Source organism: Muntiacus reevesi, chromosome 8 (assembly GCF_963930625.1).
Source record: "Muntiacus reevesi chromosome 8, mMunRee1.1, whole genome shotgun sequence".
Taxonomy (NCBI): domain Eukaryota; kingdom Metazoa; phylum Chordata; class Mammalia; order Artiodactyla; family Cervidae; genus Muntiacus; species Muntiacus reevesi.
The window spans coordinates 85,973,089-85,983,309 of record NC_089256.1 but is presented as its reverse complement, the minus strand read 5'-3'; positions in this window follow the sequence as shown (position 1 = coordinate 85,983,309).

Here is a 10,221-nt window from a genome sequence, read left to right as displayed (position 1 = left end):
TGGAACCAGTCCACTGTTCCATGTCCAGTTCTAACTGTTGCTTCTTGACCTGCATACAGGTTTCTCAGAAGACAAGTAAGGTGGTCTGGTATTCTCATCTGTAAGAATTTTCCCTAGTTTGTTGTGATCCACACAAAAGATTTAGCACAGTCAGTGAAGCAGATGTTTTAGTGGAATTCCCTTGCTTTTTCTATGATCCAATGGATGTTGGCATTCGATCTCTGGATCCTCTGCCTTTTCTAAATCCAGCTTGAACATCTGAAGTTCTCAGTTCATGTACTGCTGAAACCCAGTTTGAAGGATTTTGAGCATTACCTTCCTAGCAGGTGAAATGAGTGCAATTGTGTAGTAGTTTGAACATTCTTTGTCATTGCCCTTCTTTGGGATTGGAGTGAAAACTGACCTTTTCCAGTCCTGTGGCCACTGCTGAGTTTTCCATATTTGCTGGCATATTGAGTGCAGCATTTTCACAGCATCATCTTTTAGGATTTGAAATAGCTCAGCTGGAATTCCATCACCTCCCCTAGGTTTGTTCATAGTAATGCTTCCTAAGGTCCATTTGGCTTCACACTCCATCATGTCTGACTCTAGGTGATTAAAACCTTTTTTGTACAGCTCTGTGTATTCTTGCCACCTCCTAATACTTTCTGCTTCTGTTAGGTCCATACCATTTCTGTCCTCTGTTGTGTCCATCTTTGCATGAACTGTTACTTTGGTATCTCTAAATTTTCTAGAAGAGATCTCATCTTTCCCATTCTATTGTTTTCCTTTATTTCTTTGCATTGTTCACTTAGGAAGACTTTTTAAAAAAATCTCTCCTTGCTATTTTTTGGAATTCTGCATTCAGATGGGTATATCTTTTTCTCCTTTGCCTCTCACTTCTCTTCTTTTCTCAGTTATTTGTAAGGCCTCCTCAGACAATCATTTTACCTTTTTGTATTTCTTTTTCTTGGGGATGGCTTTGGTCACTGCCTCCTGTACAGTGTTAAAAACCTCTGTCCATAGTTCTTCAGGCACTGTGTCAGATCTAATCCTTTGAATATCTTTGTCACTTCCACTGTATAAGCATAAAGATTTGATTTAGGTCATACTTGAATGACCTAGTGGTTTTCCCTACTTTCTTCAATTTTAGTCTGATTTTTGCAATAAGGAGTTCATGATCTGAGCCACAGTCAGCTCCTGGTCTTGTTTTTGTTGGCTGTATAAAACTTCTCCATCTTTGGCTGCAAGATTATAATCAGTCTGATTTTGGTATTGACTATTTGGTGATGTCTATATGTAGAGTCATCTCTTGTGTTGTTGGAAAAGGGTGTTTGCTATGACCAGTGAGTTCTCTTGGCAAAACTCTGTTAGCCTTTGTCCTGCTTCATTTTGTACTCTAGGGCCAAATTTTCCTGTTACTCCAGATATCTCTTTACTTCCTACTTTTGCATTCCAGTCTCCTATGATGGAAAGGACATCTCTTTTGGGGTGTTAGTTCTAGAAGGTGTTGTAGGTCTTCATAGAACCATTCAGCTTCATCATCTTCAGCATTACTGCTTGGGACACAGACTTGGGTTACTGTGATGTTGAATGGTTTGCCTTGGAAATGAACAGAGATCATTCTGTCATTTTTGAGGTTACATCCAAGTACTGCATTTCAGACTCTTATTGACTAAGATGGCCACTCCATTTCTTCTAAGGGATTCTTGCCCACAGTATTAGATATAATGGTCATCTGAGTTAAATTCACCCTTGTCCATTTTAGTTCACTGATTCTTAAAATGTCGTGTTCACTCTTGCCTTCTCCTGTTTGATCACTTCTGATTTACCTTAATTCATGGACCTAACATTCCAGGTTCTTATGCAATATTGTTCTGTACAGCATCGGACTTTACTTTCACCACCAGACGCATCCACAGGTGAGCATCATTTCAGCTTTGGCACAGCCCTTTCATTTCTTCTGGAGCTATTTCTCTGCTCTTCTTCAGTAGAATAATGGACAGCTACCAACCTGGGGGGGGGGGGGGCGGGGGTGTTTCATTTTCAGTGTCCTATCTTTTTGCCTTTTCATACTGATTCTGGGGTTCTCAAAGCCAAGAATACTGAGGTGGTTTGCCATTCCCTTCTCCAGTGGACCATGTTTTGTCAGAACTTTCCATCATGACCCATCTGTCTGGGTGGCCCCACACTGCACAGCTTATAGTTTGTTACACAAAACTGTGATCCATGTGATCATTTTGGTTAGTTTTCTGTGACTGGTTTTCATTCTGTCTGCCTTCTGGTAGATGAGGATAAGAGGCTTCCTGTGCAAGCTTCCTGATGGGAGGGACTGGCTGCGGGGAAGACTAGGTCTTTCTCTGATGGGCAAGGCCAGGCTCAGTAAATCTTTACTTTTCTGCGGATGAGTGGGGCTGTGTTCCCTCCCTGTAGTTTGGCCTTAGGCCAAACTATGGTAGGGGTGATGGAGACCTCCTTCCTAAGGATCTATGGCAGCGTGCTGGGCCTCCTAGGACTGCTTCTGTCAGTGTCCCTGACCCTGCAGCAGGCCAATGTCGACCCACACCTCCATCAGAGACTCCCAGATACTCAGAGGCCATTTGGCTGGCTCTCTGTGGGGTCACTGCTCCCCTCTCCTGGGTCGTGGCACGCACAAGGTTCTGTTTATGCCCTCCAAGAGTCGCCCTTTCCCCAGTCCTGTGGAAGTTCTGGAATCGAATCCCGCTGACCTTCAAAGTCAGATTCCCTGGGGATTCTCAGTCCCATTACTGGATTCCCAGCGTGGGAAGTCTGTTGCGAGCCCTGGAATTTTCGCAAGAGTGCTAGAATTTCTTTGGTGTAATCGTCCCCCAGTTTGCGTATCCCCCACCGGCAGGCAGCTCAGCGGTGGTGCTAGCGGCGACCTCCTCCAAGGGGACCTGCGCCACCCACCCCGCCTGCAGGACCGCCGCCCGCCCGTGCCTCCTCCGGAGACGCGCGCACACTCCCAGGCAGGCCTGGCTCGGGCTCCGGTGGGGTCACCGCGCCTTTCGCGGGTCCTGGGGCACGCGGAGTTTTGTCTGGGCCCTCCAAGCACCTCTGCTGGGCGCGGGTTTGGTTTTAGACATGACTGCACCCCTCCTGCTGTCCTGCTGCAGCCGCCTCTTTGGACCCTTGGGTGTGGGTGTCTTTTCCGACGGTTCCAACCTTCTCCTGTCCGTGGTTGTTCAGCAACGACTTGCAACTTCTCCGAAGACGAGGGCCCGTCTTTCTACTCTCCCTTCTTCACTGCTGTGTTATTATATAGGTATACAGACGGTGAAATACTGATGTAAAAGGCCACAGTGACCGCAACAACTCCTCTCAGACATAGGAGAGAATCCATTACATACACGCGGACAGGGAGAGAGTGATAGAACAAGCCTGGTAAGATGTTACTATTTGGAAACACCCGGTGAAGGATACACAGGAATTCTTTGTAGGATTTTTGCCTGCTCTTTTATATCTAACTTCAAAATGTTTTTTAAAATGTTTTCCACCTCAGTGTTATTTTTCTGTCCCCATACTGAATACTGTCCCCCCCCAAATTCACATCCATGTAGATGCTTAGAATGTGGCCTTATTTGGACATAGTCTTTGTGGATGTAATTAGTTACAATGAGGTCATGCTGGATTAGGCTGGGCCCTAAAGCCAATGACTCGTGTCCTTATAAGAGAAAAGGGGGACTTCCCTGGCAGTCCAGTGGTTAAAACTCTGCCCTCCCACTGCAGGGGGCACAGGTTCAATCCCTCATTAGGGAACTAAGACCCTGCACGCCTTGTGTCACGGCCAAAAAAAAAAAAAAGTTAATTAAAAATAAAACAGCTAAATTATTTAACAAAAGAGGAGGAGGAAGGGAGGACACATACAGAGAAAAAGGCCACATGAAGAGGGAGGCAGGGAATGCAGGTAGGGTTAGAATGCCACGGACTGCTGGGAGAAGCTACAAATAATCGAGAAAGGATTCTTCCTTAGAGCCTTCAGAGGGAGCATGGACCTGCCGACACCTTGATTCCAGACTTCTAACCCCCAGAACTGTGAGGGAAGACATTTAAGCCATCAAGTTTGTGGTAGTTTGTTAGTCTGCCCTAGGAAAATAATAGTCACCCACATGCTTAAAATGGCTCTCTGGCATTTTATCTCAGTCTGGCATCCACAAGCCTCTGATGATATTAATAATGATAATCGCATCATTTATTTAACATTTACCACAAGATTATATGCATTATTTCCTTTAATCCTCCTAGCACCTGAATAGAGCAGGTTCATGACTCATTCTGTGGCTGGGAAATGACAGCTTAGAGTGGTTAAGTAGTGTACAAAAGTAGACAGCTAGTAAGTAGAGAGGCTAAGCCTTGAGCCCAGGCAATCTGACTCCATAAGCCTCGCCATTTCTGCTCCAACATTAGTTCACGCTCTCCTGCACAAGCCCTTCCTGTCGGAGCAAGCCAGCCTCATGTCTGCCCTGGGGTGCACTCCCAGCTATCTGAGTCCGGACATCGAGCCTTGCCTTGAGATTATACCACCTCTTTCTCCTCGTCCTTTTAAATCCTTCCCATCCTAGGCCCAGCCACACCCCCTCTCCCCTGAAATTTCCAAGCTGCGAGGCCACAGCAGTCCCAGTCCTTCTTCCTGCCTTAGCTCAGCTCTCAGTGTTCTGCTTGCTTGGCCTGAAAATATACTCGGGATTATTTTGGATGTTATTTACCTTTAAAAAAAGAAAAATTGTTTCCACCCGGATAGCAAGTACCCTGCAAGTAGGTATTAATTTTTTATGTATCTGCCACGTATCTAGACGCCAACTTTCCTTGCCCTTCTTTTTTACTTATTTTGGTTTGTGTTGATCCTCTTGCTGCATGGGCTTTTCTCTAGCTGCAGCGAGCGGGGGCTGCTCTCTAGTTCGGCTGCCCAGGCTTCTCATCGCGGTGGCGTCTCTTGCTGCGGAGCATGGGCTCTAGGGAGCTCAGGCTTCAGCAGTGGCGACTCCCCAGCTCTAGAGCACCGGCTCGGCAGTTGTGCACGAGCTTATTAGCTGCCCCACAGCAGGTGGGGTATTCTGAAACCAGGGATCAAACCTGGTGTCTCGTGTATCGGCAGGCAGGTTCTTTACCACTGAGCTGCCAGGGAAGGCCCTCTCTCCCTGCCCTTCTTTCTGTAGTTAGGAACCTCTCAGAAAAGCTTTCATCAGGCATGTATGCTATCACAGTAGAAACCTGACATTTGCAATTTGACTGTTTTGAAGCTTGCTGACTCAATTTCAATTGTGTATAAGGTATAGTCTGCTCCACCAAAAAGACCATAAACAACCAATGTTTAAGAGGATGGGGAGAAAAGGGAACCCTTGTACATTATTGATAGGAATATAAATTGGTACAGCCACTGTAGAAAACATTATAGAAGTTCCTCAGAAGCTGAAAATAGAACTATCACATGATCTGAAAAAAATGAAGACACTAATTTGAAAAGATGTATGTACCCCAATGTTCACAGCAGCATTATTTACAGTAGCCAAGACATGGAAGCAACCTATGTGTTCATCAACAACTGAATGGATAAAGATGTGGGATATATATACATAATAGAATACTACTTAGCCATAAAAAGAATGAAATCTTGCCATTTTCAACAACATGCATGAACCTGGAAGGCATGATATTTAGTGAAATAAGTCAGAGAAAAAGATACTGCATATCATTTATATGTGGAATATAAAAAATAAAACTAGTGAGTATAACAAAAAGACTCACAGACAGTAGAGAACAAGTGGTTACCAGTAGGAAGAGGGAAGGGAGCAGTAGCAAGACAGGGGTAGAGGATTAAGAAGTACAAACTATTATGTGTAAAATAAATAAGCTACAAGGATATATTGTACAGCATGGGGAATATAGCCAATATTTTATAACAACTATAAGTGGGAGCATAACCTTTAAAAATGGTGGGTTACTCTTGTACACCTGAAACTAACATTGTAAATCAACTATACCACATCCCCGAATATGTGTGTATATTTTTAAGATATTGGCAACACAGCTCAAAAAACATATGGTTTGCTAGTGGCTGAGAGCATGACTAAATAATTTCAACACTAGTCTAGGTTGCAGTAATTGTCAAATGAATGAAGCTTGGTCTGTTTGAAAAAGCCCAAGAAAGAATATATTTTGAGTAGAAAATTAAGTTTCCTGATTAAGGGTGGATTATTTCACTTCATGGTGGCTTAGATTTATGATGTGCCTTGTGCTCTGTACAAAGACCTGATCTGTCTCACGTTCTGTGTAAAAACAGAAGGATCCATTTGTGGAATTTTTCCGCAAGTACTCCAGCAATGCAAGAACCGCTTGAGTGAGGAATTCCAGTTTGAAAAGGTAAACACATTGCACTGCAGTTAACTAGAAGGGATGTTGGGCACTATAAATAATCTGATTTTCAACTGACCCAGGAGCCTAGGTGCACACTGCCATGTTCACCGATGTGGGGGTTCATATAGGCCTTGGGTTATCTTTTGAGATGTCAGGTTCGGGCAGGTAACATCTGTGAACCAAAGGAGCAGGATCCCAGAAAGACAGCCCCATCAACAGTGATGGGTTTAAGTTGACACCCGCTTTGCTGTTGCAATTAAGAGGGAGTTGGCAGAAATATACCACACCCCAACCAGAGGGCTGCTGGGCTCAGGTCAGTTGTTGCCTTGAGGGATTGTAGATCTCATGTATTCTGATTTTTAGAAAAGTTGGAGGCCTAGGTTTTTATGTATTTCCAATTTAAAAATGTTAGCATCTAGTTCACCTGAAACAAACACTGTACAAACCAAATACCTGCGTGAGCTAAGATTTGGCCCAGTACCCGCCAGTTCGCTACCCCTGGGCTGTTGTTTCTCTATCTGCCCCCTGCAGTCTGCGAGCTCTGGGGCCCTAGAACCTTGTAAGAGGAAAAATGTTCATAGAAGGGCAGCTGGAAAAAAGAACACAAGCTCAAAACTTGAAAGATGAGGGCTGAAAAGTGCTACTCCGTGAATTAGTGTCTGTGAAATTCATTCCTCATTATTTTTATCACATATCCTAATACAAGTCATACCTAGATAGCATATTAAAAAGCAGAGACATTACTTTGCCAACAAAGGTCCATCTACTCAAGGCTATGGTTTTTCCAGTAGTCTTGTATGGATGTGAGAGTTGGACTGTGAAGAAAGCTGAGCATCTAAGAATTCATGCTTTGAACTGTGGTGTTGAAGGACTCTTGAGAGTCCCTTGGACTGCAAGGAGATCCAACCAGTCCATCCTAAAGGAGATCAGTCCTGGGTGTTCATTGGAAGGACTGTTGTTGAAGCTGAAATTCCAATACTTTGGCCACCTGATGCGGAGAGCTGACTCATTCATTGGAAAAGACCCTGATGCTGGGAGGGATTGAGGGCAGGGGGAGAAGGGGACGACAGAGGATGAGATGACTGGATGGCATCACCGACTTGATGGACATGAGTTTGAGTAAACTCCAGGAGTTGTGGTGATGGACAGGGAGGTCTGGCGTGCCATGATTCATCGGGTCGCAGAGTCGGACACGACTGAGGAACTAAACTGAACTGAATACAAGTCAGGCATTGCTGTAGGATTAGATAAGGGGCATTACAATAGTGAATGAACCACAGTTCTGCTGCTCTCTTGAAGCTTATAGTCTATTAATAAAAGAAAGTCAGTGACAAAATAAGGGAAGTTCAGATAGTGGCAGGCATTATGAGAAAGTTAGGGCTAGCTAAGAAACAGAACATGATGTGGGGGTGGGGGACTGGGGGAGTGTCAGAGGGGCTTGTTTTTAGATAGGGTGTGAAAAGAAGGCCCTTCTGGAGATATGACTCTGGAGGGAGGACCTGAACGATGATCTGGAGGAAAGGCATCCCAGGCAGGGAGGACAAGAAGTGGGAAGACTTTGGAATAGAGGTGCACACCTGAGGAAGAGGAAACGCTGTTGATGGAAGAAGCTGGCAAGGGTCAGATCTTACACAGCCCAAGTCAAGGGTTTGTAGAGCGAAATGAAAAACCTTGGAAACTTTATGTATTAGAGCAACATGTGATTAATGTTTTAAATAGATCATTAAGCTACAGCTTGAAGGGCTGTGGCAAAGACCTACAGATACTACAGAGATGATAGTTGATACAGAGGAAAGGAATTTGATGACATAAGCAGGGAAGGGAAGAACTTCCTCTGTTCTTAGAACTGGATTGGAATTATTCTGAGCAGAGGTGGCAAAAAGCAGACGGGTCAAGAGGACAGCTGTTGACTTCATGCTTTAATTATGAAAAGCTTGCACTGTTAATCTCAGTGAGGTAGTATTCTGAAACAGCTATGTTTTTCGAATTGTGTTCACAGGAAATGTAGAATCCAAACTTTTCTAAGTAGTTGGGTGCTTTCTAACATGAATTATTTGGATTGCAGAGGTAAAAACTAGAACCCCATTATATCTAACACATATACTACGCACAATGCTATGAGGGCCAGTTTGCAGACGAGAGTTTAAATGACTTGCCGGTCACCTTAGTAATGACTTGAATGCAGAACTGACATGAAAGCCCTCCTTCACTTCGTTCCAGAAATGGGCCAAGTTCCCATGGCTACAGACAGTGAGCTGTGACTTCCAGCTACAGGAGTGACTAATTCTAGGGGATACAGGGAATTGAGACCCACGGTGAAAGCTGCTCCCCTTCCAGTGTTCCCAGAAGGGGAAGAGATGATTTTCCTTATCAAGTCCCCTGACATTCTCTATCTCAGCACTAAACCAAAGCTCCCAATGTGTACATTCTTTTAACGTGATTTCTTAAAAATCTAATCTTAACCTTCATGTTTATTTATTACAGTCCATGGTGCCAGGGGGTTCCCCTGGTGGTTCAGAGGGTAAAGAATCTGCCTGCAATGCAGAAGACCCAGGTTCAATCCCTGAGTTGGGAAGATCCCCTGGAGGACACGGCCACCCGCTCCAGTATTCTCACCTGGAGAATTCCACGGGCAGAGGAGCCTGGCGGACCCTACAGTCCGTGGAGTCTCATAGGGTTGGACACTTCCACATGGTGAGCAAGGAGTTGGCTCTTGGGACAAACGAGTATTATTTGTTACTATGAAATTATCTTGTTTTTGGACATTTTCATGAAAAAAAGAAACTTCACATTTTTAAAGGAGGCTTTTGATGCAGATAGCATGCATTAACATGGGGTTTAACAACTGATGTTGTTAACAGTGACAATATTTAAAGCTATAAAGCAACTTAAATTCAGGAGAGAGGTCGTTACTTTTATGATTATTTTAAAATGGAAAGGAGATTAAGAATTCCACTGGTCTTTCCTTAGGATTAAAATGTTAATTGTAAATGACAAGTGTAATATTCTATAACATAATAGGACTTGTATTAAGAATTATTAAGACAAATAACATCTTATTTGCAGATGTACAGCTATAGTGGGAAACAAAGATTAAAAGAACAGATACAAATGGGGCACATACATACAAGACTGCTCATGTTCATACAAGCAGTAATGTCTTAGGATCAGGAACTTAGGTGAGATACCTGGTGAACAAGGCAGCAATTCAGTATGTTTCAAAATAATAAACCTTGGGATCTATGAGGAACAAAAAAATGTGTTTAGGGATACCACAGGGTTACAATCAGCCAACCCAGAATATGAAAATTGCAAGACAAATGACCCAAGTTTTTAGGGGAAAAGAGATGGACAACTTGTGATTAAAACCAAATACAGACCTTGTTTGAACAAACCAATTATAAAACAAACAGGAAACCTGAATACTAAGTTAGATGTTAAAGCAAAAAGGTTGCCTGACCTAGAATTGATCATTGTTTTTGGAGCTGATGGGTACTCATCCCCGTAATTAAATATGGGTTCAGCAGTGTAAGATTATTAAACTCTTGATAAGAACCTAAACTCTAGACAACCTAGAAAACGGTTTCAGTAACAGCACAAGACACTGAACCTCTCACAATGCTGTTAATCTGCTGTATTCTTAAGTTAAAAAAAACTCATTCACTCCCAGAAAAAAAAATAGCACAATTAGAGCAGAAGGAACAAAGTAATCATTCCAAAGCAACCTGTAACACACAGGTTGCTCTTACCTCACATGCAGATGTATCTTTTACCTTCATAAACGCCTTCACCCACATGCTATTTCCAAACAAGGATACAGTAAGAATTGCTACACTATTAAGAAGTCAGGATTTGTTCAACAGGGTC